At 27.3% G+C, this 26,961-nt stretch overlaps 1 protein-coding gene across 5 annotated transcripts in view; it reads left to right on the top strand.

Moving 5' to 3' along the window:
• Positions 1–6,639: 6,639 nt before the first annotated feature.
• The window catches only part of LOC122503382 (protein tramtrack, alpha isoform-like), a 93,495-nt gene continuing 73,173 nt past the window's right edge, over positions 6,640–26,961 (top strand). For 2 of the 5 annotated variants that reach the window (XM_043613892.1, XM_043613891.1), the window contains exon 1: positions 6,642–6,877. The gene's annotated coding sequence lies outside the window, so the exon portion shown is untranslated. Of the gene's footprint in view, positions 6,878–6,900; positions 7,200–26,961 lie in introns of those variants that run through there. The other 3 variants (XM_043613888.1, XM_043613890.1, XM_043613889.1) reach the window with 3 other exon arrangements.

Genomic DNA, 26,961 nt, shown 5'->3' with positions numbered 1-26,961 from the left:
TGGAACATTTACAAGCCAGGTAGAGTGGCTATTGTTGTACAAGATCGATTCCTAGGACACTCACCTTACTGAATTTTCAATGAAGATGGTTCTTATGGCACTTGACGATCAATTGATTCAGCTCTCTGTCTTTCAGGACTTGTTTCACTTTGATTTCGAGTATATTGAAATATTATGGTCATTATTTTCCGCCGTAAACCAAATGAAAATATGGTTTTATTTTATCCCCTACTTATATTTTGTTTTTCTTGATACTTTAAAATTTTTCGCCACTGATTTATTTAAAAATAAAAAGATTTGTAAAAAAAATTAGTTTTAGTACCACAAGACTTTAAGGTATTCTTGAAATATTGTGAATATTGTTTTATCTTCAAATTTTTTTAAAAATAAATATCCATATATTTACCATTTTTTAAATAAAAAGCCTTCATTTAAATTGTTATAATACTATACTAACTAAATTGTTGTAAGATTAGTATTCATATTCTACCGAAAATATTATTTTCTCACTAAAAAAATGTCAAGAAGTCAAAAAGAGATACAAAATTGACCATGTGGTACATGGACGACCCCAAATAATAATTATTAATTAATTAATTATTAACTATATTAATCTCCGAATTCTTTCATTCATTCTGTCGGCAGTTTGAATAAGTTAGTTTCTGTATATGCTTTTGTCTTATTTCTTTAAAAAATATTGTTTGACAAATCGAAAATATGCAGGTATTTTTTCATAATTTATAATAAAATAATATTACAAATAAGAAAATTTAAAAGAAATTATGATAAACAAATGAAAAATGTACCCATTTTGTTTGTTGGCTACTTTTTTTTTATAAAAAAATTCGTTTGACTGATCTAAATTATTATGCAAACTATTCTTCTTTTTATTTATAGAAAATACTAAAAAATTGTTAATTTGTTAAAAAAATTTTATTAAGAAGTAGGAAATATACCCATTTTATGCATAATTTTTATTTCTCAATAAAAAAATTGTTTACAAACTCATATTTTTCTTTTAGGAAGAAAAACATAAGATATTCCCGTTTCTTAAAATTTTTGTAGAAAATTCTCAATTTTCATAAGGAAATAATTTGCATCAATTCTATTTCTTAATTTCAATTGTTTTAATAAAATTTAGTTTTTTAAAAATATGGAAAAAAAATTGTTATAAATTATATTTGTCAATTAGAAAATTTAATTGAAAATGAAACTAAAAATTTTTGAATTTTTAGAAAATAAAGAAAAAAATTTTATTGAAAAAAGTTCTGTTAAATTTATTTACAAATATCTTTAATTTTAAAATTATTCGAAAAGAATTTCTTTTTTAAATATATTAAATATTTAATTATTATCTATTAATTATTATTTTTCCATATAGGAATTAAGATTTTCAAAAATTTCAAATTCAAACCTTCTTGAAATTAAACAACTTTAAAAATATTGTTAATTTTTTTAATAATTATATTTTATATTATAAGAATATTGTTACTGTAATTTCTTCAAAATTATTTTCATAATTCAATTATTATCTAAAATTTAAACTAAAATTTATTTTCAAATCAATTTTTATTAGAAAATTCTACGAGAATTCAATTATTATTTAAATACAAAAATAAATTATTTATTGAATAATTAAATGTTTTTTAAAATTTAATTCTTATAAAGAATTTTATTACTAAATTTTTAAATAATTGAATTCTTTTAACGAATTTTAATAAAATTTTTAAGAATAGTTACATTTTTTAAGGAATTTGATTAAAATTGTATTAAAAATAATTGAAATTCTGTGATGAATTTTGTTATTTCTGAAAAAATTGAATTATTGAGAAGAAATTTATAAAAAAATTTGAAAATAATTGAATTCTTGTGAAACTTTTATTATTTATGAAAATAAGTGAATTATTAACCAGAAATAATTGAATTCTTTTGACGAATTTTAATAAAATTTTTAAGAATAATTACATTTTTCGAGGAATTCGATTAAGTATTAAATATAATTGAAATTCTCCGATGAATTTTATTATTTATGAAAATTAGTGAATTATTACTAAGAAATTTATAAAACATTTGTAAATAATTGAATTTTGGTGGAATTTTTATTATTTCATGAAAATATTTAAAGGTTTGCGTAGAATGTTATTAAATTGTTTTTTAAATAATTGAATTCTTTTGGTAAATTTTATTAAAATAGTAGATATTAAAAATCATTGAATTGAAGAAAATTTTTAAAGATAATTGAAATTTTGCTAACAATTTGATTAAAATTTTGGAAAATAATTGAATTTCAGAGAAGAATTTTATTATTTATAAAGATAATTGAGATTTTGACGACATTTTTTTTCAAGTTTGAACATAATAATAATAATTTCATAGTATATGTGAGGCAAATAAAAATGGTACAAAATTCAGAATTTTCTTATGAATTCTAAAAATTAAATTTTTTTCAGTACTTTTAATATAAATTCCTGACTTTTCTCTTCATTATCTGTGTCAAAATATATGATAATTTAATTTATATTTTAATTAACAATCTTTTTATTTAAAATAAATATTGCCATTTGCTAGAACTATTAAATTGACGAAATAACACGTTCTTTTATATTGAAGTAGACTTTATTGCGATTAAATTTAGTATATATGTGTGGATTAAACTATGTTTTGGAAACCAAAAAAAGTTGCTTTTAATAATTCATATATTCAAAAATGTTTTTTTCATATTTTTTAAATACTGAAATATTGCCTAAAATATTAATAGAGAAAATTTTGTATAATCAGATGTGCATTTTCTTTTCCGTCATTATTCACGGCACGTGTTGTCATGAAAACAATAGGATAGAAAAGAGAAGGTAAATTATCTGACCACGACTTTATACATTCCGCTCCTAATGGGTTATCCTAATTGCTATTTAATCGGATTGACATTAAACAGAATTGTTATTTAACCGAATTTTTATTTCTTTGAATAATTTCATTTAACCAAACTCTCTTGTTTTATAAAATTTCTTTTAATGGAAATGCTTAATTTCCTTATACGGCAAAATTCAATAATAATCAAATTGCAACGAATTGATAACAAAAACGTGGATCAAATCAAAAAATGATCTAAATTTATGGCATCAATTTGATCCACTTTAGTATCAATTTGATATTTTTAAAAAAACTGTGTTAATATATATATATACGTTAAAAAGAAAAATTATATATTTTTTTAGGAAGAGTTCCACTATAATTGACAGAAAAAAGTTACTGAAACAATTTCGCCACTTCACCTCATTTATATTATACTTATGCATACTTCTCTTTATAAAATTAATTCAAAAAACAATAACTAAATGGCGTCACTTGTCTAGAGTTTAAGTTGTTTCACAGAGAGAGAATATATATTAAATTTTGTAAAAATATTTTCAAATTAGGGAAAAAGTGCGACAAAGCGAAATTTTGATATAAAAAATACTAAACTTTAAAAAAACTTATGTGAAATATTAGTATAATTATATCAAATATCAAGAATATTAATTAAATTCTAATATAACTATAATAAATTTCACAAAACTTTTTTTAAAGTTTAGTATTTTCTATATCAAAATTTCGCTTTGTTGCACTTTTTCCCTAATTTGAAAATATTTTTACAAAATTTAATATATATTCTCTCTCCGTGTTGTTAAGATCCCGCTATTTTTAAATATTAGGCGTTATCGTTAAAATTCATAAAAATTTTACCCTTTTTCATTTCTCGTTTCAAAGTTATAATAACCTAATATTACAAAGTAATATTAGGCTACGTTTTCTATTATTTTTTTAAATTTTTTAAACAAAAAAATTAGTTTTCAAGAAATTATCTCTAAATTTAAATCAGTTTTTTCAAATTATTTGAAAAATATTTAGGTATTCGATTAAAATAATTTTTATTTGGATCTAATAAATATTTATTTGCGTCAAATAATAATTTGAGTTATTTGAAACAATTAATTGGATATTTGATATTTAAATAAACATTATTTGTCGCAATTAATTTATTTTATGGCTTCAAGTAAACTAAATTATTTAATGTAAACAGTGCATTATTTAATGCTAATAAAGTATATATTTTAAAAAAACAATTAAAAAAAAATATTTGGGTCAAATGAATCACTTATTGAAACGATAATAAACGAGTTATTTGAAACTATTAATATTTTTTTATTTCATTCAAGTAAATGGATGTTAGATATAAAAATATAAAAATTATTTGTCTCAAATTATTTTCTGTAATTGTATTTTAACAATATAAAAATCTATTATATAAATAATAAATGTATTAAATATAATAATTTTAGTAACATTCATATTAATTTTAAATAATTTTATAAAAATAATAAAAAAAAATAGTACCTACATTATAAATCTGGAAATTTTTACACTTGCAATAAATTTATATCAGACATATCGAATATAAAATTTTCCAAGTCAGTTTCATTCCCCGTAGGTTTCAGATTTTAATTCAATAGAAGAATTTAGTGCGCTAATACTTACAAGCTTGATTCCTTAGAAAGTAAAATCGATAGTAGAAAATTTGAATTTTCATTATTTTTAAAATTCTTTTTCGTATTTGAAAATGGAAAAAGATTCGCATTCACTGCTTTATTTTGATGCAAATAAATTTTATATTTGGATTTTTCCTCATTTTAATGATTTTCAATATCTACTATTTTAATAAAATTACTAAAAAAAATGCAATTATTTAAAAATAATTTTAATAACATTCTACGCAAACCATTAAATATTTTCATAAAATAATAAAAATTCCACAAACATTCAATTATTTTCAGAAATAATAAAATTCATTATTGCAGAATTTTAATTATTTGTAATACAATTATTTTAATCAAATTCCTTGGAAAATGTAACTATTCTTAAAATTTTAATTAAAATTTGCCAAAAAAATTCAATTATTTAAAAATTTGTTAATAAAATTCTTTATAAGAATTAAATTTTAAGAAACATTCAATTATTATTCAATAAATAATTTACTTTTGTACTTACAAGGAGATGTCAAAGTCGATGCGATTTTTCCATTGGAAGCTCAATGCAAAAATCCAATCGACTTTGACATCCCCTTAAATAATTAAATTCTCGTAGAATTTTCTAATATAAAAATTGATTTGAAAATTAATTCTACCTTAAATTTTAGATAATAATAAAATATGAAAATAATTTTTAAAAAGTTACAGTAACAATATACTCTTATTAATATGAAATAATGATTTTAACAAACAAATATAACAATATTAATTTATTTCTTTTAAATTGTTTATGAAATTTAATTTCATTTATCATATTTTAGAAAAAATAACCAAAATCTAAAGAATTTTTTTTTTTTTTTTTGACTAGTTTAAAGATTTTTGAAGAAAAATAAGAAAAGTTGGAAGATTTGCCGTTTTAATCAAACACTGAATTAAAGGGGTATTAGCCTTAACTAAAATAATTAATTATGATGAATAATTTGAATACTTGATACAAATAAATATTTAGTTATTTCAAAAAAATTATTTTATTAATAAAATAAATATTTGCAAATAAATATTTATTTTCTTAAAAACCATGTATTATTGAATCAAGTAATTTTCATAATTGACTTAAAGCAATATTTATTAGAATCCAATTATTATTTCATTTATTTGACTTAAGTAATTCGTATTTGGTACAAATAACTATTTATTTGATACAATAAATTTAAATATATTTATGTCCAGTAAATATTGACTTAACTCAAATAAATATTTAATGGATAATAGACAGTTAAACCATTTAATTGAATCAAATAATTTTTTTTTTCCAATGTAGGGACAAAATTTAAATTCTGGTTGGTCAGGGATAGAACCAAATTTCTATATGCTGCAATCCTGCTAATAAATATCAAAAAATCGAATTTTAAGGTGACTTTTTCCTTTTTGACCTTAATTTTAAGGTCAATGCCCCCTGCAAACTTCTTTGGATATATTATTTTCAGTAGATATGCATCAGCCTCTGAAACAAATCTTTTAGTTATTAAAAAAAACCCTAGAGTTAGAAAAAATAAGTATTTAATAAATACTCCCTTAAATATTATTTATTCAATTTTTCATTGACTGCGTCTTTACAATCAATTTCCTCTTTAAAATCTCGCTGCATAAAGCGAGGCGAGAGAGGTATAAAGTTTATCTAAAAGAGTATATTTGATAAACGAAAAAATATTTGAGGGTAACTTTAATGTTTTTATATAAATAGATTTAGCAGAGGGAAAAATTTCGAAAGTAGATGTTTGGAAAATTCTATACCTGAAACAGTTTTCAACCCTCAGGATTTGTAAGGTGAAAAAAGTTTTGTAGCAAACAATAGAGAAGCTTTCTACCCCTCTTAGAGAGTCAAGTATAGTTACGCCACTGAATTCCTCTCTCTCTCCCTCCTCCCTCTCCCTCTGTTCTGTGTCAGAGTACAAGAGTGTCGAGGGGTGTAAGAGAGGGGAAGAGGGTTGGCTGAGGGTGGGGGAGTGAGCGAGAGGGAGGTGCGGGCGAGAAAAGGACGAATGGATGGAATGAGCAACGTCAGCGAGTTGATGATGATGGTGGTGGTGGTAGGATCACGAGCGGTGGTTCGGTTTGGTTGAACGAGGGCGCACAAACGGGCGACTGCTGCCAAGTGGTGAACGGGTCCGTGAACGAAAGAAACTGCTGCTCTGCTGTGCTAGGTCTCTTGTCGGGCGTAGGCGAGCGAGAAAGAGAGAGAGAGAGAGAAAGATTCCGTGACGACCGTGTGGTGGCGCAGCAGAAAATCCGCTGAGTGCTGACATGGCGTCCTAGCGAGAAGTTCGCCCCCATCGTTTGGAATAACACGAAAACGTCTCAAGAATGCCAAGGTAAGGAGGAGTATTTACATCAAGTGTGCTAAAAAAAAGTGTGTTTAATCGTGTGTCGTGTTTATTCGTCGACATACGCTCGGAAAATACACCCGCTCGTTCGTTTTGTCGTGTCAGCCATCGAAGGCAGGCAGGGTCGTTGCCATCTACCTACCCTGCCTCAAAATCGATATTCCCCCATCGGCAGGAAAAAATAAAAGCATTTTTCTCCCATGTGTCAGTGTCGATCACTATTTTAAAGTTGTGCTCCCCGATATTTGTGTTTTCGCGAGTGTCTTCGTTAGTGTGGGTGCGTTTATGTGTTTTTAGGGAAAACCTAAAGGTTAGCTCAACATTCACTAATTCTGTCATCCAGAATAATTTCCCCAATTTTTGAAAAAAATTCGAAAAAGAATTTTTTTTTAGACAGAATTTTTTTCCTTATCGTTGCCGAGATCAGTGAGGTGTTTCTACGTGGATTTAGCTGTGAGAGGGTTGCGTAAATCCTTGTGTTTCTCTCTCGCACACTAATACACTGTCGCTGCCTCTCTCCCTCCTCTCCTCTCTCGACACTCGTGATTTCTTTTCTCTCTCAGTTTAACGTCGAGTTTTAACTCCCCGTCTCAGTTTTTATTTGTGTTGGTATGGCGCTGTCCGTAGGCGCCGATACGCCTTGGGGTGCCTGAGCTGAACCGAGCGCTTTGCTCGCTCGCTCGTCCATCCTCCGACCATCCTCCCCCGACCCATACCCATTCACCAGGTTTCCCCCCTCGTCTTCCCCCCCAATCCCCCCTCGTCATCTCACTTCTATAGGATTCCATAGCCGTTGAGATGTATTGTTGTCACTGTAATATGCTTCTTTCATTTCCATGGAGCGACAAGTGTCGGGCACCGTAACAGGTGAGTTGCGATTGGTGCCGCTCCTCTTCCTACTTTCGGAACGATGATTCTCTCTCTACTCTCGACACAAACACATGTGTTGTATTTTTTTTTCTCCAGCTTTCTTTCTCACGCTATCTTCACTGCGCACAATTCCTAATTCGCAAAACTTGTTTATTTTATTTCCATTTATCATTTTCAATTGAACAATAATTTGTTATAATCACAATTCTCTATAAACTTCTTTGGTATTTTACAGTAAAATTCTTTTCAAAGTGGTTAAAAAATGAAATATTTTTAGATTTAATTCAATTCAAATTGATTCACGAAACAAGTGTTTTTTTCTAATTAAATAAACAGAGTTTTAGTTTTCTTTTCGGTTAGTAATTTGTGTGACAATTTTTTTTACACACCTCGCTTAAAATGTAAGTCGTCCTAAAAACATCCTTCAGTGTCGTAATTGCGTTACACGAGTGTGACGTAACTTTGGACTTGGAGGATACTAAAAGGAATGTTACTCATGCACTGACACGTTTCCAGCATAAATCACCCACGCATAAAAGCCAAGTCTTTCCATTTTAACAATATTTTTTTTTATCAGCAATCTTTGACAGTAAACATTTTTATTCTATCTTGTCGTTTTTTTTTCTCGAAATATAATTCTCTCGATTTGCTTGCTTATTATTTTATTTCCGCAACTCGCAAGACTTCATTTTTTTCGAACCTTGGTTTCTTTTAATGCAAAAATTAGATTTATAATAAAGATGTCAAGGATGAAATTGTGTAAAAAAAATTATTTATTCAAATGGATTTTTTTAAATGAATTTTTTAAATGAATTTTTTTTCGTACTTAAAGCGAGAGAGAGAGATAAAAAGCGTAAAGCAATGTATTTTTGATTCTAATGTGAAGTGAGCTGGAGGGCAAAGTCCCTTTTGATTGCAGGTTTGAAAGTTATTTGGAAAAAATATTTTTTTGAGACATTTCATTGATTAGCCTCTTTAGTGACGTGTGATATTTGACTCTTTTTCAAGTCTCTGTATAAACTTTCGAAAACGGGATATCTTGAGCAGGGCGGTGCAATGGAGAGGGGGTTAACCCCGTTAAGCCATGGCATAAAGCAACTCAAGAAGGCGACTTCTTCTTCTTCTCCTCTTTGGTTTAAAAAAAAAAAAAAGATAAAAAATCATCAACTCCTTAGGAGGTCGACGGGGAAAATTTCCTGTACGCCATCAATCGCATTATTCGCCACGTGTTTCATCACGACGTGCGACTGTTTACACTCTTGTGTCACTCTACACAACACAAATATGTACCCTAAATCTTGAAATTAAAAAAAAAATTCCTATCAAATATTTCTTTGAAGATTTGATATCGTTTTCAAATATTTTTTATCCCACATGCACAAAAACGGCGCTTTCTGATAGCAGCCGACAGGGAGGAAAGTCATTCATTTCTTCGACCGTATGAAAATGGCGGCCGTGTTCTCCCAAGGGCAAGAAAATTAGCTGTTCACATGCATTTTTCTTGCCCAAGGGAGAAATCGGCCGCCATTTTCATACAAATCGAACAAGTGAATGACTTTTACTCCCTGTCGTCTGCTATCTGAAATCGCCGCTTTTGTGCATTAGGAATAAAAAATATCGTAAGTAACACGAGAATAAAGGCAGCCAATTTCTTTACGATGATTTTTGTGACACTCGTTCCGGTCTCGGGGCGCCTACGGCGCCCTCGACCTCCACTCGTGTCACAAAAATCACCGTAAAGAAATGGCTGCCTTTCTCCTCTTGTTGCTTAATATACTATTTTACCCCTCAGTGCTGCAAGATGATTAAAACGACAAATCTTCAAACTTTTCTTATTTATCTTCAGAAATTTTTAAACTAAAGTCAAAAAAAAAAAATTCTTTAGATTTTGGTTATTTTTTCTAAAATATAATAAATGAAATTAAATTTAATAAAAAAATTTAAAGAAATAAATTAATATTGTTGTGTTTGAATCTGTTCGCAGTTTTGAAGTTTCTCAACTTTTTAAATAAATTTCATTTTTCAATGTTTTGAATTTTAAAATTAGTGCATTGAAATTACTAAATTCTTGCAAAGTTTTTATTCAAAAATTTGAAAATAATTAAAGTCATTTAAAGAATTTTATCAAAAACTTTTTTAAATAATTGAATTCTTTCGAGAAAATTTAATTAAAATATTGAAAATAATTGAATTCTCGCAAAAAATATTATTATTTATAAAAAGAATGAAATTCTTCCAAAGAATTTTATTAAAATTATTGAAAATATTTTAATTCTTACCAAGAATTTTATTAAAAAATTTTTTAAATAATTGAATATTGTGAAATATTATTAAAATTGTTTGGAAAATAATTGAATTTCTGCGATGAATTTTACTGTTTATAGATAAAAATAATTGAATTCTCTTTTGTCAGAGAAATTTAGAAAATTGGGATTTTTTTCGACTTATTTTCAAAAATTGCAACTTTTTCGACTTTCCTTCCAAATATTGCAACAAAATATCATATTTTTTTAGTATTATAAATGTAATTCATCTCGATTTTTATAGTGCAAAAAATAAAAACAAATCTTTCAAAAATTATTTTTGAATCATTTTTCTATTTCAATTTTCGAAATATACAGTTAAAAAGATCTTGAATAATTGAAATTTTGTAAAATTTAATTGAAAATAATTTATTTATTGCAAGTATTTTGTTACAATTTTTTAAAATCAAACTTTTGAAGAATTCTAATTGCAAATTTTAAAAATAATTGAATTTCTGCGATAAATTTGACTGTTTATAAAAATAATTGAATTTTTTTTGTCAGGGAAATTTAGAAAATTGAAATTTTTTTCTACTTACTTTCAAAAATTGATACTTTTTCGACTTTTTTTTCCAAATATTGCAACAAAATATCATATTTTTTAGTATTAAATTCAACTCATTTCAATTTTTATTAGTGCGAAAAATAACTATAATCAAATCTTCCAAAAATTATTTTAAAATCATTTTTCTATTTAAATTTTCGAAATATACAATTAAAAAGATTTTGAACATTGAAATTTTGAAAAAATTTAATTAAAAATAATTAATTTTTCTCAAGTATTTTTTTACAATTTTTGAAAATCAACTTTTGAAGGATTTTAATTGCAAATTTTAAAAATAATTAAATTATCAAAAATTTTAATAACAAATCTTTAAAGGTAAATTTAAAAATGAAAATTAACTTCTAATTTTTTAAAATTCAATATTTTCAGTATTTTCAATGATAAATTTCCAAAAATTCAAATACGTACAAAAATAATAACATTTCAGAATTATTTTTAACATTTTGAAGAAAAAAATCATATTCAAAATATTTTATTAAAATTCATCGAAAAATTAATTAGTTTTTTTAAATTATACAAAAGTTCTTTTAAGAAATTCAATTTTTTCGAAAAATTACATTAAAATATATTTTTTAAAACTAATAATTAGAATTGTTTTATACTAATTCATTTAATTTTTAAGAAATCATGGTCCTGTTTATAATTAAAATTCTTCAAAAAATTTAATCTTTTTTATATACATATATATTCTTCAAAAATTCATTAATTTTAAAAGATTCTACCAAATTTTAATTGTTTGCAGATTTTTCAAAATTGAAAAACTATTATTTTACCAAATTTTAATTATTTGGATCTTCTTCAAAATTGAATAACTATTTTCTTTCAAAAATTATTTAGGAATATTTTTAAAAAGTTAATTTTACGAATTTATTTATTTAAATCTTTGAAAATATTCTACCTTAATATCTTTAAAAAGAAAAATGGATGGTTTCAATTATTATAAAAAATTGAGTTTTTGTATTTAAATAATTGAATTCTAGAAGAACTTTTGGAAAATTATTTAAATTAATTGATTCAGAGATCAAGTTTAGTTGAAAATTGTAGAAAATAATTAAATTCAAGAAGGGTTATAATTGTAATTTTTAGAAACTATTAAAATTCATAAATTTTACTCATTTTCCGTAAACATTCAACAAATCTGTTTTAAGATTCAAATTCCATTGGAAAAGAAAATATTCCTACTTTTGTCTTTTTTTTGGGGTAGAAAAATTTTTCTCCACCTATTTTTTTATTTTTTTTAAAATTTTTTAATTTATACACTAATTTTACTGTATGAAATGAAACTAAAATAAAAAAATAGTTTACATTAAATGAGTGAAAAATAGTGAAATAACTACAGAGTTAAAATGTAATTGTTACTGCCTGCGTCCCACGTGTTTTGAACGGTGAATTTACATGCTGCTTCCTGCGGGTTTCGTCGATTAAAATAGCGTGACGATTTTATCACGAGACACACTCGCGCTAGCGAGGGGTTGAAACGTTCATTACAATATATATCGTGGTACTTTCGGATCACAAGGAAGAAAAAGTAGGGAACGAGATCTTTTACTGTCCTGATGTGTGGTTACGAAAATATACTCTCCTCTCGCACATGCATTCGTATTTCGAAAGCTAGCTCTCTTGATAGAAACAGGGGAGGAGCTCCACTCCTATTTCTAACTTTATATATCATCGCTTTTAGTTCACAGACACAACTATATTCTCTCTTTTATTTCAAAATCACTAAAAAAAAGAAATAAAAAATAAAGGGAAAATAATTATACAAAAACTATATTCGACACTGTTTACAAAAATTTTTTAGGGTGTTTTCTGAAGCGAAAATTCCATATCCGTGTGAACTTTCAATACTTAATGACCATTCCCATGCAATGCTTGACAATAATACCATTTATGGGGGAGTTTATAATTCGAGGGCGTTTCGAATTTCTAATACATACACTTTTTTTTAAAGAAATAGTATGAGGGTTGTGATTTATTGTACTAAATAGTAAAACTGGTTTTCAGGGAAATTTATCTGATTTCTTATCTAAATTTATGGGCCTCATTGGTATTTATACAGGTCCTATAATATAAAATCTCTGGGAAATATTCTTTTTTTTCTACATATCTCGTGTTTCCCAAAAAAAATATCTGAATTTTATTTAAATATTTTATGATGAAAATTTTCAGGGGTGAAAGAGAAAGTGAAAAATAATTGAAATTATGTTGATCGTAGATTTTTTTTCAACTTGATAATTGTACATTGTGTTATGAATCATTCTTAAACGTGAAATAATTGCCTCTGACCTGAGTAGCCTTTTAATCTCGATAAAAATCAATCGAGTTTAAAAGCCGTTATACTCCGCGGTAGTTTCTTTCACGTATAACTGATTCATATCCCTTGAGACATTTCAAGGAAATTTTGTCCTTAATGAAAGCTCATTTTATTTTTGTTAACTATTTTATTTTCATTATAACTATAAAACATGAAGATATCGATAACTCCAAGTCTTCGACTCGTTGTGATCGATTTCTGCATGTTTTATAATAATTCAAGATAACTGAATGATAAAATCATTTTGAATTCAATTATTATTTACAAGAATTTTTAAATAAAATTCTTCTTTAAATCAATTTTTTTTTTTTTTTTTTTTTTTTTATTTATTTATTTGAACCAAAAAGTAAAAGAAAAATGTGTGTAATTAATCAAATAAACAAAGGCAAGCGAAGTGATGAGAAACAATAGAAAACAAAAAATGATAAAAGAATTAGGAAATTAATCAAAATACGAAATTTAATAACTAATTTTAATAATTTTCAAAAAAGTTCTTTAACAATTTTCAAATTTCATTTGTTTACAATATTCAATTTTACGAAATTTCAATTATTCGTAAATTCTTCAATTCTTTTATTCTTCAAATAAAAACTTAAAATAATATTTAAAAAATGCAATTCAACTTTTTCAAAAAAATTAATTTCAAAATTGAATTATTTCTAAAAATTCAAGCTGCATTTGCTTTTAGTATTCAATTATTATCTAAAATTTTAACTGAAATTCATTTTTAAATCAATTTTTATTAGAAAATTCTACTAGAATTCAAATATTGAAATGCAAATAATAAATAATTTATTGAATAACTGAATGTTTCTTAAAATTGAATTCTCGTAAAGAATTTTATTAATAAATTTTAGAAAAAATTTTAGAAAAATCCTTCGCAAGAATTCAATTATTTTTACAAGTAATAAAATTTTTCACATGAATTCAATTATTTTAAAAAATGTAATAACTCATTGAATAAATAAATGTTTATCAAAATTAAATCCTCATAAAGAATTTTATCAACAAATTTGTAAATAATTCAATTTTTTCGACGAATTTTAATAAAATTTTCAATTACGTTTTTTGAGGGATTCGATTAAAATTGTATTAAAAATAATTGAAATTCTGCAATGAGTTTTATTATTTATGAAAATAATTGAAATTTTGCGAAAATTTTTTTAAATTTTTGAACATAATTGAAATTTTAACAAGAATTTTATTAAAATTTTTAAAAATAATTGAAATTCGGAGAAGAATTATTTTATTATTTATAAATATCATTGTAATTTTGACTAGAATTTTTAAAAGCTTTGAAAATAATTGAAATTTTGACAAGAGTTTTTAAAAATTTTTGAAAATAATTGAAATTTTGCAAAGAATTTTATTAAAATCTTTGAAAATAATTGAAATTTAGACAAGAATTTTATTATTTATAAAGCAAGTCTGTTACAAAGATAATTCAGCGATGAGCTTTATTATTTATGAAAATAATTAAATCCCTTTTAAAAATTTTATTATTTATCAAAATAATGGAATTATTGCGAAGAAATTTATAAAAAAATTTGTAAATAATTGAATTTCTTTGAAATTTTTATTATTTTATGAAAATAATTCAAATTTGGCCAAAAGAATTTTACTAAAATTTTTGAAAATAAATGATATTCGGAAAAGAATTCCATTATTTATAAAAAAGTAATTGAAATTTTGAACAGAATTTTTAAAAGATTTTGTACATAATTGAAATTTTGACAAGAATTTTATTTAAATTTTTGAAAATAATTGAAATTCGGAGAAGAATTTTATTATTTATGAGAATAATTGTAATTTTGACTAGAAATTTAAAAATCTTTGAAAATAATTGAAATTTTGCCAAGAATTTTATTAATTTTTGAAAATAATTGAATTTTGGAGAAGAATTGAATTGTTTCTTAAAGGTAATTGAAATTTTGACGAGAATTTTTTAAAAGTTATGAACATATAATAAATTGAATTTCTGCGAAAAAATTTATTACTTTTGAAAATTATGTAATTTTTCTAAAATTCTCCAAATTATGTAGTAAAATTTACGAACTTTTCGTCTTTTCTCAATCAAATTACGGACTTTATGAACCTTTCTTTTTTTAAAAGAATCCGATTTTTACGGACTTCAAGTAAAGTTACGGACTTTTACGGGATTTACGGACCTAGTTCGAGCCCTAAATTGATGAAAAAAATGACAATGTAATTATTTAAAAATTATTTAGCCATAAGTTATCAAAAAAATTGACAATGAGTAAAAGCAGAAAATTAGTTATACTTTTAAATTCAAAGTAACTTTTAAAAGACCTGAGTTTTATAAAAATTGTAAAACAGGAAGTCGTGATTTGTTCAAACAGGAATACGGAATGGTTGCATTCGGGAAAAGATTTAAGTGTGCGTGTCGGTGTGAAAAAAAAATCGTGAGCATCAGTATAGTGTTAATGTATAAACGCTGTAACTGTGATGACTGTGCAAAAAACAAAATCCCTCTCCCCTTCCACAATATATCTTTTATTACGCTTACGAAATAACACGTTGGTTTTGTGTAACATCCGTTACCGTGTGTATGTGTGAAATTGTCCTTATTTATAATTTTTTGTGTTTTTAAATAAATGTCGCGTGTATTTAATACTTTTTTCTTCTTCTTCTTCTACTTGAGGGGGTTCTTTTCATAATAATAAACTTCTCGAATATCATTTTTAAAGCAAACGAATGTTATTTTATGTCTTGTGAATGAAGTGAAGTTAATGTTTCCGCTTCGCTATTGCATTCACGAGGATAAATTGTTTCAAGGGTTCAAGTATTTCAACCCAATAAACACGTGCGTTGCGCAAGGGCATAACTGTTTACTGATAATTTCCTCCTTTATTCTTCAAATTTTTAATGATAAATTTATTGAAAAACGAATTTTATCTATATCTTTGACTATAGGTATTTATATTAATCTCAAAAATTTTGAATCTTCAGTTGTGTGAGTTACTAAGTTGAAAAACAAAACAAAAATTAAAGATATAAAGATTTGAACCTATTTTCTAACTTAAGAAAATAGGTTCATGAGTTAACATTGACGCTAAACTTCGAAAAACTTTTTTCTTTAGATTAGAACCAAAAAAAAATTAGTTTTTAAAAATATTTTAATTTTAAAAAAAGTAACTATTTATGAAATAAATAATATGATAATAATAATAATAATAATTCAATATTTTTGGAAGCCATAAAATTATATAAATAATAATAATAATAATAATAATAATAATAATAATAATAGTGGTGGTAGTAGTAAAACTAAAAGTATTTCAATTTTATAAATAATGTGATTTTTGAAGACATGGAAAGTAACAGAGGAAAAAAATTATATAAAAAACTTTTCAGATTATCGATTATTATTAACTCATCTTAATCGCGTAGATTGCATAATAATTGAGTAGTTAAACTTTTCAATGACTTATATCTTTAGTATCCATTATATTTTCAAATTCCATATAAATATTTATAAATATAAATATCGAAAAAACAATAAAAATTTCAATGCATTTTTTTTACTCTAAAAAAATATAGATTCATAATATTTTACAAAATTTCAATTTTTTACTTTTTATATAGTAGTTTTGATTTTTTTTTTTAATTTTTCTCATTTATTATAATTGAAGAACAAAAGTAAGGAAGAAATAAATTTTTTTTGAAATAAAAAAGTTCGTTAAAATTTCAATATTTTTTCAAATTAAAATGCATTTTTATTAATTTTCAAAAAAGAATTTTTTTTAAAAAAATTTTTATACTGGTGGTTAATTGTATAGGTTTGAAAATGTAATTGTACTGTAAGTTTGTGTGCGTGCTTGGAAAACTGGTCAAGTCACGCCTAATCGGTGAAATATAGTGGCACGATTGGCTATGACAACTACGTCGTTCTTGTAACGTATCGAACTTTAAATGAGATACTCGATTCTTTATCGTACATTAGAGCATATAACTTGTAACAAAAATTAATCTGAATTACTATAATTTAATTTATTTGAAAATACAATCATTTGTTAAAGTTTTTAATAGATGATTTTTATTTGTTATATTTTTATGTGATTTATATTTGCATGTTTATAATATTTATAATTTATATATATAGTCGTACATAAATTACAAATGGGTAAATTTTTAATAGTAATTAATTCTCTTTCTGTATATTTACTTAAAAAATTATAAACATCACCGAAAATTAATCTCATAAAACTATTTTTCATTTAATCAAATTTTTGACATTTTAGAAACCAATTCTCATAAGAAAATACACGAGGAAAAAAATACATAAGATTGTAGGGGAGGGGGGAGGACAAAAAATAATTGTTGTTACTATTTTTAAAATTTTAATTGGTATTATTCTTATTGTTTTTATTATTATTGTTGTTATTCCTCAGTTATTATTTTTATTATTTTGACAGACTTTCAAATTAATTTTTAAAAAAATATTTATCTCTGACAATTATGAGGAAATCTACATCGATAATTTGAAATAAATTTACCAAAATGAGATAATTATAAATGAAATTAACAGTTAATGATTAAAATAATATATGTAAAGTTCTGGAAAAAAATTTATTCTTCAATTTCTTCATTATTTACTGCCGTTTACACGTGTTCCTTTTAATAAGCCTATAATATTTGAATTTATAGTATGCATAATTAATTCGATTACAATTGTCGAGATAGAATTTGATTTCTTAACGATGTTAAAAACTTATACATTCAGAGGGTAAATAAATTTTTTAAAAATCACTTAAAAAAAACTCCCAAAATAATATCCATATAGTAATCAAACAATCGACCTTGACTGAGTGCTCATAAGAAAAATGCAGTTTTAGAAAGTTGGATTTCATTATTTAGATCAAGAGATCTCGAAACTCAAGATTACTTCACCTTCTGTTTGATTGTTCTCAATCTATTCCTCATTTCATCTTTTTTTCCCCCCTTGCCAATTTAATTTTTATACTTGTTTTCCGTAAATTATTAAATTTTTTTTTTGGGGGGGGAATGTCTTTCGCGTGTGTTGAGATGGTTTCTCCCCTCAAACCTTTCTTTCTCATTAAACTGTAAATATTGTATACCTGGAAATTATTAACGCTTCGAGGTTAAAACTCCGTCGAGCTCCAGTTTTTATAAGAACAGTACAAATAATTCATCTGAAAGTGTAAAATATGCACGCAATTGCGTTTTCTTCTGTCATGGACATAACATTCATAATTTGGATCCAATTAAATTCCGTTTCTAAGAGATTAAAATAATTGATGGGTTTGGTACGTTTTTTTAAAATTGTGAAGTATCTTAAGTTTTTAAAAATCATTTTTTAATGAGAATGTTATAGTTTTTTTGATGATGATTTTGACATTGATCTTTACCAGAAGGTTGAAAGTGTTTATGTTTGAGAATTGAGAGTGTGATGAGTGTTTTAGCATTACAGACTGTCACTGCCCTCTGAATAATTTATCGTCGAACAGTCTGAATTTTATCTTATAATACATTTCCTTTACTAAGGTTCTCGCTAAGGTTTTATATTTTCCACATTACACCGTTTCTCACTTTTTGAATTATTATTTTTCGTTTCGAAATTTCGATAATTGTGACATTATTCACTTTATTTTATCTTGTTGTCGTTTTGTCATAAATGAGAATATAATGTACTGGGTATTTATAAGTAATTAGGTGCTGATTAACCTAGATGTGATAGTGCATAACTATTGGGGAAAGTAGATATAGGGAAAAAGTAACAAATAATCGATTGTGAATTGGATTTTAAGACCTTTCAAAAAGAATTGCGACAATTTACTAGGAGTCAAATATAATATTCTAGCTCTCTTTGGGCTTCGCGCGTCCCACTTTTAACTGTATGCGTTCTGCTTCGTTCAACTACAAAGCCCAGGATTTGAATTATAGTGAGAAATTGTGGAAAAATATTTTAAAAGTTTCACAGGAGGAGAGTTTTTCGTTGAAACAGGAAATTGAGATTTTCATTCTGAAACTTTGTTATGAACATTGGAATAGAGTGTCGAGCGTGAAATTAGTTTCCAATTAGAAGTATAGAAAAGTTAAAGGAATAGCTTCGTCATTGTGCATAGATTAGAGATTTTTCACCTTTAATGTTGGAATTTTTGTTAGTTAATTTTATCTTTTGATTCGATGATTTTTCTTTAAAATCGTAGTGAAGCGTCACATTTCGGTTTCGGAATAAAGTCGATTTGTAGAAGAAATATTTTTAGCATAAAAAGGGAGCTAAATTCTTTTATACAAAAATTGCGTAAAAATATTGCATAAAAGGCGCATTTAGGCTTCTTGCTTTGAATGGCGTTTTTGTTGCATAATATTACGTTATTAGTATTCAAATCACGAGAGGTGGTGTTGCATTGATAGATTTTTTTCCCTCCGCACGTTGTCATTTGTTCTCTTGAAAATTCTCTGCTAAGGATCGTTAATAAATCAATTGATGATATTTTTCAAGGATTGTTCTAATCGGTTGTAATTTTCAATTATGCTAGTTAAGGTTGAAAGAAAATTACAATTGTTCTAGCTTGTATGTATTATAATTATGGTTTGTCTACAATAGATAAATCCCGTACAGAAATTGACCTACTTTGCCCTATTTAAAATAAGGCTTTATGGTCCTTAACAGAAATTAGAAAAATTGTTTAGACCCTTACTAGGACCCCTATATCAAGTGGGGCGAAGTAATTGAATTTTTTACACCGTAGAAAAAATTTCTGTATTATTTATTTATACAATAGATACAGAATGTGTAACTATAAGTATTCTGCAGTTGTAGTAAATTGTACTTTTCCAACAGCAGTGCGGTTAAAAATTTGCGGTTGTTATCGAGAGTAGTCGCTAACGTTGTCAGTTTGATGTCAGTGGCGTATGAAACATTATTTAAAGGAGAGGCAAGTTCTATTTTTTGCCCCTCGAAGAAAATGTTGTTCATCTATGTCCCAGAATTTTTACTCAAATTGTCTCCTGATTGAAGTAACGAGACTTTCTATTTGTCTATTTAAGCCTCTGCCTACTCAGATGATTATTGTCGGTCTAGGGAAGTGCAAGTATTTAAGGAGCTTATCTAATTGGCTCGTTCTATTTGAAAACGAACCAATGAAAATGTTAGGTTGTCTCTGTTTGTGTTTGCGCACTATTGGCATGAAATTGAGGGTTATGTTTGTTATTTATGTCAAAGTATTTTACAGTATACAGTGAAAATAAAGGTTAGAGACTGTGCATTATTATTACAACAAATTAGTGATAAATCCAGAAGTGTTTTATTCAATTTTATCCAAGTTGTAAAGAAATGGAAGTTGAAAAAAAAGATTCGTCTACAGGTGATCAAGATAACGTACTATTTGAGGTTATATTTACAAATGCATAGTATTACAGTAAGTTGGGAAATGAGCCGATCCTAGGTGAAAATAAGCGAGACTAGAAACTATGAAAATAAGTGAGACTGAAAATAAGTGAAACTCTAGTGTATTTAAAATCGCGTTTTTTAAAAAATTTCTACATAGAGGGTCTTTATACCCCACTTTTTGGTGTTAGTAGACCAAAGTCTATTGTGTGAAGTTTTGTCGAAAATCCTCTATGTTGGGAGGACCTCAACATCATATGATAAAATTATGTAAAATCGACAGTGGTGTGTACTAATAAAGTATATGAGAAATTATCTAGAAAAAAGTAACAACAGTAACAACATTTCTTTCCGAATAGATCGAAAAATTATTCAACAGAAAGCATTGCATAAAATTTTGGAAAACACGGATTGAAGATTACTTTTCCAGACGGAATTTATTAGCATGCTGATTTTAAGGCTCAGACACTATTAACGGGTCAAATGTGAGGTCGAAGATCGAGAAAGACGATTAACAGTGGAGTGTTTGGACAAATATAGAAATTCGTAGCACGTAATCGAAAGCTATAGGAATAGAGAAAGAGAGAGGAAAAAATATGGACAAGATCCTTGGGGTTGTTGTGACGCCAATGCATGCGAATGCTCGAGGTCGAGCGCAATAGGAATTGTGTGTTTGTGTGTGTGTGAGTTGCGCGAGGGGCGGCGATGGTGGTGGAGGGTGTTGGTATTTGTGAGGGCTCAGGAGAAGGAAACGGGGGAAAATGAAGGAGAGGTTTGCAAAAGAGAAAGATAGAGAGTACAAGGAGCGAAAGGGTGCGGGAGGTGTAGCAGTGGGGTGCAGCCAGCCAAACGAAAGATGGCGACCGTCTCGCTTCTTGTCTGTGTGCGAAACTCGTCACGTGTATGTATATATTTATGTATACATGTGCGTGGACGCGCTTCTTTATGTATTCCAAATAGGTGAGTTGAGCGAAGCGCAAAAGAGAGCGAGATGCTAAAGGCTGTTTGACTAATACTAAGTTCCTGCGCCAAATATTCCAGAGCTCTCCCCTTTTAACATCGAGAATTGTTAGAGCTTGACCAAAGATTTTCCAATTTCTTTCAAATTCTTTTCAAATTCTTTCCAATTCTCTTCAAATCTCAAAATCTTTCAATTTTTTCCTCCAAATTCTTTTTCCCCGGTAATCTAAAATTAGCTTTTCCGTAAACCGCTCCTTCTTCCTTTTCATGTGTCTTATCTTCTTCTGTGAATTTTATCAAAATCGTTACACTATAAAATTCCATATATGATAATTCTCGTTCGCATCTAAGGCTTGATTGTTAAATCGTTTTATGAGAACTCCCCTTGAGCTTATCATTCTCGAGTTGAAGGTGATTAGTTTTTATGTTGTAGAAAATAATTGATGCTGGCGCAATTATCTATTATTAACGAAGAGATGGTTTTTCTTGAATTTTTAGAATATTTGCAATAAGAATAAAGTCTCGAGGGTTTTTAATGTCAGTTGCAACTATGGAGTCATTGTCTTGTTGAACTTATAGACGTTTAGTGACGCCAATGGGAGCGAGAGGATCACGATTTCGAGCAAATCAAATTGAGGAGGATTGGAACAACGGCACTCGTTCTTATCCGAACGGCTGTTTTGCCGGAGGGGCGGTGAATGATCGATATTGTAGTTTGAAGCAACAATTTTCGTTGAACATCCGCGCTCGCTTCCGTCATTCTTCAGCCCGGAAAATATTGATTAACAGCTGTTGATTTCACAGAGATTTTTACTTTTTTCCTCTGACCCTTTGTATCTTGGGGAGGTTAAAGGAGCACCTTCGTGGCACTGCCGATGTTGCAAAACCAAAAGGTCGAGCATGCTACAACTTTCTGAAAAACTGATTTTTATAAAAATATGTCAGGTTAGTAAATTCGTGGGACAAAGAAGGAAGAATGCAGAATGAGTTTTTGCGTTCGCTCGAAAAGGGTGAAGGGAAAAAAGAAGATTTGACTGCACAATTTTGTTACAATAACAAAACGAATGAATCGAGCGCAATTGAACGACGATGATTCTAAAATGTGGGACACGCTCATCCACGGTGCGGCAGAGGCCAATTCCCTCCGCGTCTCACCCATCCCTGCTTTGACGCGAAATTCTCCGTTAACTCTGAACCTGGTGCTTCCACACAAGAGCTAACGGAAAGCCAAGCAAGCCATACCTGTATACCATTCCAAACAGACACCAAGTATTTCAAACTGGCACACAGACATGGGGCGCAAAGCAGCGCAAAAGGCACACTCACTGATATGCGACGTGGACTCTGAACGCGTTCATCGTTCCAAGCACATCCTGGCACTCCCCCAGTATGGGGGGAGGTGCGACGAGGGACAGATATCCGAGCACACTCGCCACTCGACGACGAAACTCACAGCGAAACTCTTGTATATTGCTACACGAGGTTATATCACATATATACATATATATACTCCACCCAGTGTGATAGACGCATTCTCTCCACTTTCAAAAGCAGGGTTGGCACCTCTTTCAAACCATCATCTTTCAAACGAAAAATCTCAAAAAAAGCGAATATTCCTTTTACCACAAAACACTTTTTTTCTTTCTATTTTTAATACTACTCCTCCTTCCTTCCTTCCCCTACCGTTGTTGCTACGTGACTACAGCGTTTTTAAAATTCTTTACGGTTATACTTTCAGCTCTTACTCTCCGGATCTGACGAAACTATTTTCCGGGGTTTTTTTTGTCATCACTGTCCCTAACGTCACTTCCTCGATTCTAGATTTTCAACGGATGGTAGTTTTTTCCATTTTTTTACAAATGCCTCTTTTTCGACTTAGGGGCCTTTTACGTAACACTTCAGGGGGTGGGGAGGGGTCAAGATATTTGTTACTCTCAGCATAAAAATGGCGCTAATGTATGTAAAAGTTTGTTACATGGGGAAGGGTGGTACATCCAAAATTGCAAAAAAAGGCGTTCTGGAATTTAAGTATAACCCCTTATTTTTGATAAAATTTAACATCTCCAGAGAAAGGTAGATTTATTCAATTTATTCAAAAAAAAGGTTTTAAACCTTTTACAGCATAATATTGCATAATTTTTCTATCATAATTAAATTTTTATCCGTCTTGTAGTCGAATTTTGATTTTTCAATTTTATACAAACAGAGACGAGAGTTGAAAAATTACTGTTATTCCTACGCCAATGAGTGACGCACGGAAGCGCATTTTGTTTGCATGAAAACACATTGAATAAAATGATGTATATGCATGATAGGGCGGTTTTCATGTATGATCCACCGATAAATAAATTTCGATGATAATGATTCCCGTTTGACGAAAAAACAAGTTTTTCTTTTTCTCTTTTTTCGAATGTGTATATAGATGCGAGAATTATTTCTGTATATATAAGGAAGAAGTGTGACATCTTATTCACATCTGTAGAAATATTGATGATTGCTTAAAACGAAATTGACTGATGGTCTATCTTATCCATGTCTACTTACTCAACGTTTATAACTCCGATGCCTCTGACCTCGTTTGCAGCGAGGTCGAAATTCGGTCGATCGATGGAGTAATCCTCGTTCTAGGACGTGGCATATCTTTGAATGCTGCATCTCAATTTTTTAACCATTTAAAATCATCGATGAAAATTTTTTTCTATTTTTCTAATTTTTCGATTTTTGCCTTTTTTTTATATTTGACAATGCGAATATTGTGAGTGTTAGACTACATATTGACAATATTTATAATAAAATTATTTAGGGCTCAAACTAGGTGCGTAAATTCAGTAAAAGTCCGTAAATTTACTTAAAGTCCGTAAAAGTCAGATTTTTTAAAAAAAAGTCCATAAAGTCCGAAATTTGATTGAGAAAAGACGAAAAGTTTGTAAATTGTACGATATAATTTGGAGATGTTTAGAGAAATTACAAATAATAGCAGAAATTCAATTATTTAAAAAAATTTTCTTTAATTTAATGATTTTCAATTATTAAAAAAATTTTTTTTTTTAAATTCTACGCAAACCTTCAATTATTTTCATAAAATATTAAAAATTTCACAGAAATTCAATTATTTACAAATTTTTTTTATAAATTTCTTCGAAATCATTCAATTCTTTTCAGAAATAATAAAAATTTTACATGGATTCAATTATTTTCGTAAATAATAAAATTCTTTTTAGCAATTCAATTATTTTCATAAATAATAAAAGTCATCGCAGACTTTCAATTATTTTTAATACAATTTTAATCGTATTTCTCGAAAAATGTTATTTATTCTTAAAAATTTGTTGACACAATTCTTTATGGGAATTGAATTTTAAGAAACATTCAATTATTCATTTTTGTATTCAAATAATTGAATCCTAGTAGAATTTCCTAATAAAAATTGATATCAAAATAGATTTCAGTTTACAATTTTCATAAATAAATGAATTTCAAAAGGTTTCAATTTTAAGAACATTTGAATTTTTAAAAAACTTAACTAGAAATTTGTTAACTGAAATTCAATTATTTAAACAGAATTTTAATAAAATTCTTTGCGAGAATTCAATTATTTTCTTAAATAATAAAGTTCGTTACTGAATTTCAATTATTTTTAATTTAAGTTTAAATAAATTCCTCGAAAAATGCAATTATTCTTAGAAATTTTATTAAAATCTGTCGAATGAATTCTATTATTTGAAAAATTTTTATAAATTTTTGTTAAAAAACTTAAATTTTAAAAGAAATATTTAGATAATTTTAAATTTATTCAAATAAAGAAATTTAATAAAATTTCCCAAAAGAATTCAATTTAAAAATAATTTTGATAAAATTTTATGCAAACATTTTATTATTTTCATAAATAAAAAAAATTTCACCGAAATATTTCAAAATTAACTGAATTTTAAAGAAGTTGCGTTTACAATTTTTATAAACAGATGAATTTGTTGATAAAATTCTTTATGGGAATTGAATTTTAAAAAAACATTCAATTATTTCAATAAATTATTTACTTTTGTGTTTAAATAATTGAATTCTAGTGGAACTTTCTAATAAAAATTGATTTAAAAATGAATTTCACTTAAAAAATTTGAAGACTAAAATAATTGAAGAATTTACGAATAATTGAAATATCGTAAAATTGAATATTGTAAAGAAATGGATTTGAAAATTGTCAAAGAACTTTTTCGAAAACTTTTAAAAATAATTGATTTAAGAAAGAATTTTAGTTAAACATTCTTGAAAATAATAACTGAATATTCGGTTATCTTGAATTATTATAAAAATATAATTTATAGTTTTAAGTAAATTGTTCTTTTATTTGACTCGGACTGATTATATTTTTGTCAAATTAGACCGTAAGGTCCGTAATTTTTTAATTTTGGTCCGTAAGGTCCGTATATTTAAATACTTTTACTGCTTCGAGCCTTGAAGTATATTAGTGAACAATTAAATGATTTTTTAAATTAAATTAAATTCTTTCTTTTTTAAATGATTTCTTTTAGTTGTGATTGTTCTTGACTATGAGTTACGTAACGTACTCCAAATGGCGGTGGTTGAATGAAGCAAAAATTAATTTTCTGATTATAAGAAATTTGGAGAAAAAGGGCAAAACTAGAAAAAAATGTTATGAGGGTGAAAACTAATCAAGTTTAAATAGTTGACAATTTTATTTAAACGATATATGGGTCGAAAATTTCTCGTCGAATTGAGAGTTTCTGACTCACCGTCGTCAGGGTAGCTAACAAAATCTTCGAGGTTCCCGCATTAAAGTTCTATTAATAACCCGACCCTTCTTTCCAAAGAGTCATTAGCCTTCGCCCTGAAACAAGCTAGTCTCCCCGCATAGGGGTAGCATATAGTAGCAGATTATATAGAGACAAAATGAGGAGAAAATAAAAAAAAAGATGGTGGCCCTAGTTCTCTTTCAGTGCCCTCGTATGTTACATTTACCTCAATTAAGCCAAATCAACTATTCTTACCACGCGTAGGCGCCCCTCGTCTAGCTCCTTTACCAAAACGCCCCTGGTGAAGTGAAAGCCTCGTCACTATAGACTTCATCCGCCTTCTGCTGCAAATGGTGGCTCTATCGTTTCTTTTATTTCTATTTTTTTTCTCCTCTTTTTTCATTTATCGCCGAGCGATAATCGTCCTTGTACGGTTTTCTACTGTGAATAACTCACGTAAGTGTTTTACAACCCGTATCCTCGGATCGCGGAAGCAGTTGACAATATTAGAATTTTTGTTTTCGAGCGGTGGGACGAGAGAACGATAGGGTGTTAGGATAAAGTGGGGGCGGAGGGGGAATTGAATTTATTAAGCAGAGCTAATGGTAATTGATAACAATCGAGGGGTGGAGGAGTTAGTACCAATTCATAAAAAGAAAAAAAATCTTGAATTAAGGCTAGCTTATTTTAGGATGTATACAGAAAAAGAACTTAAAAATAGTTTTCTTCTAAACTTAAATTTCCTGCAACTATAGTAGTTTTCTTGTAGACTTAAAAGTAGTTCTATAGCTAAACGAAAATAGAACATCCAATTTTAGGTTATAAAGAGTCCTGAACATTTTTTAATTTCTAAAGTGAATAAAAGAAATAAAATTAGATTTTCAGCTCTAACAACCAAATAATAGTTTTCGACGTTGAACGTCGAAGCTCATTT

Source organism: Leptopilina heterotoma, unplaced genomic scaffold (genome assembly GCF_015476425.1).
Source record: "Leptopilina heterotoma isolate Lh14 unplaced genomic scaffold, ASM1547642v1 Lhet_26, whole genome shotgun sequence".
NCBI lineage: Eukaryota > Metazoa > Arthropoda > Insecta > Hymenoptera > Figitidae > Leptopilina > Leptopilina heterotoma.
Note: the sequence above shows the minus strand (reverse complement) of the source record. Positions and strands in the feature narration are given on the sequence as shown.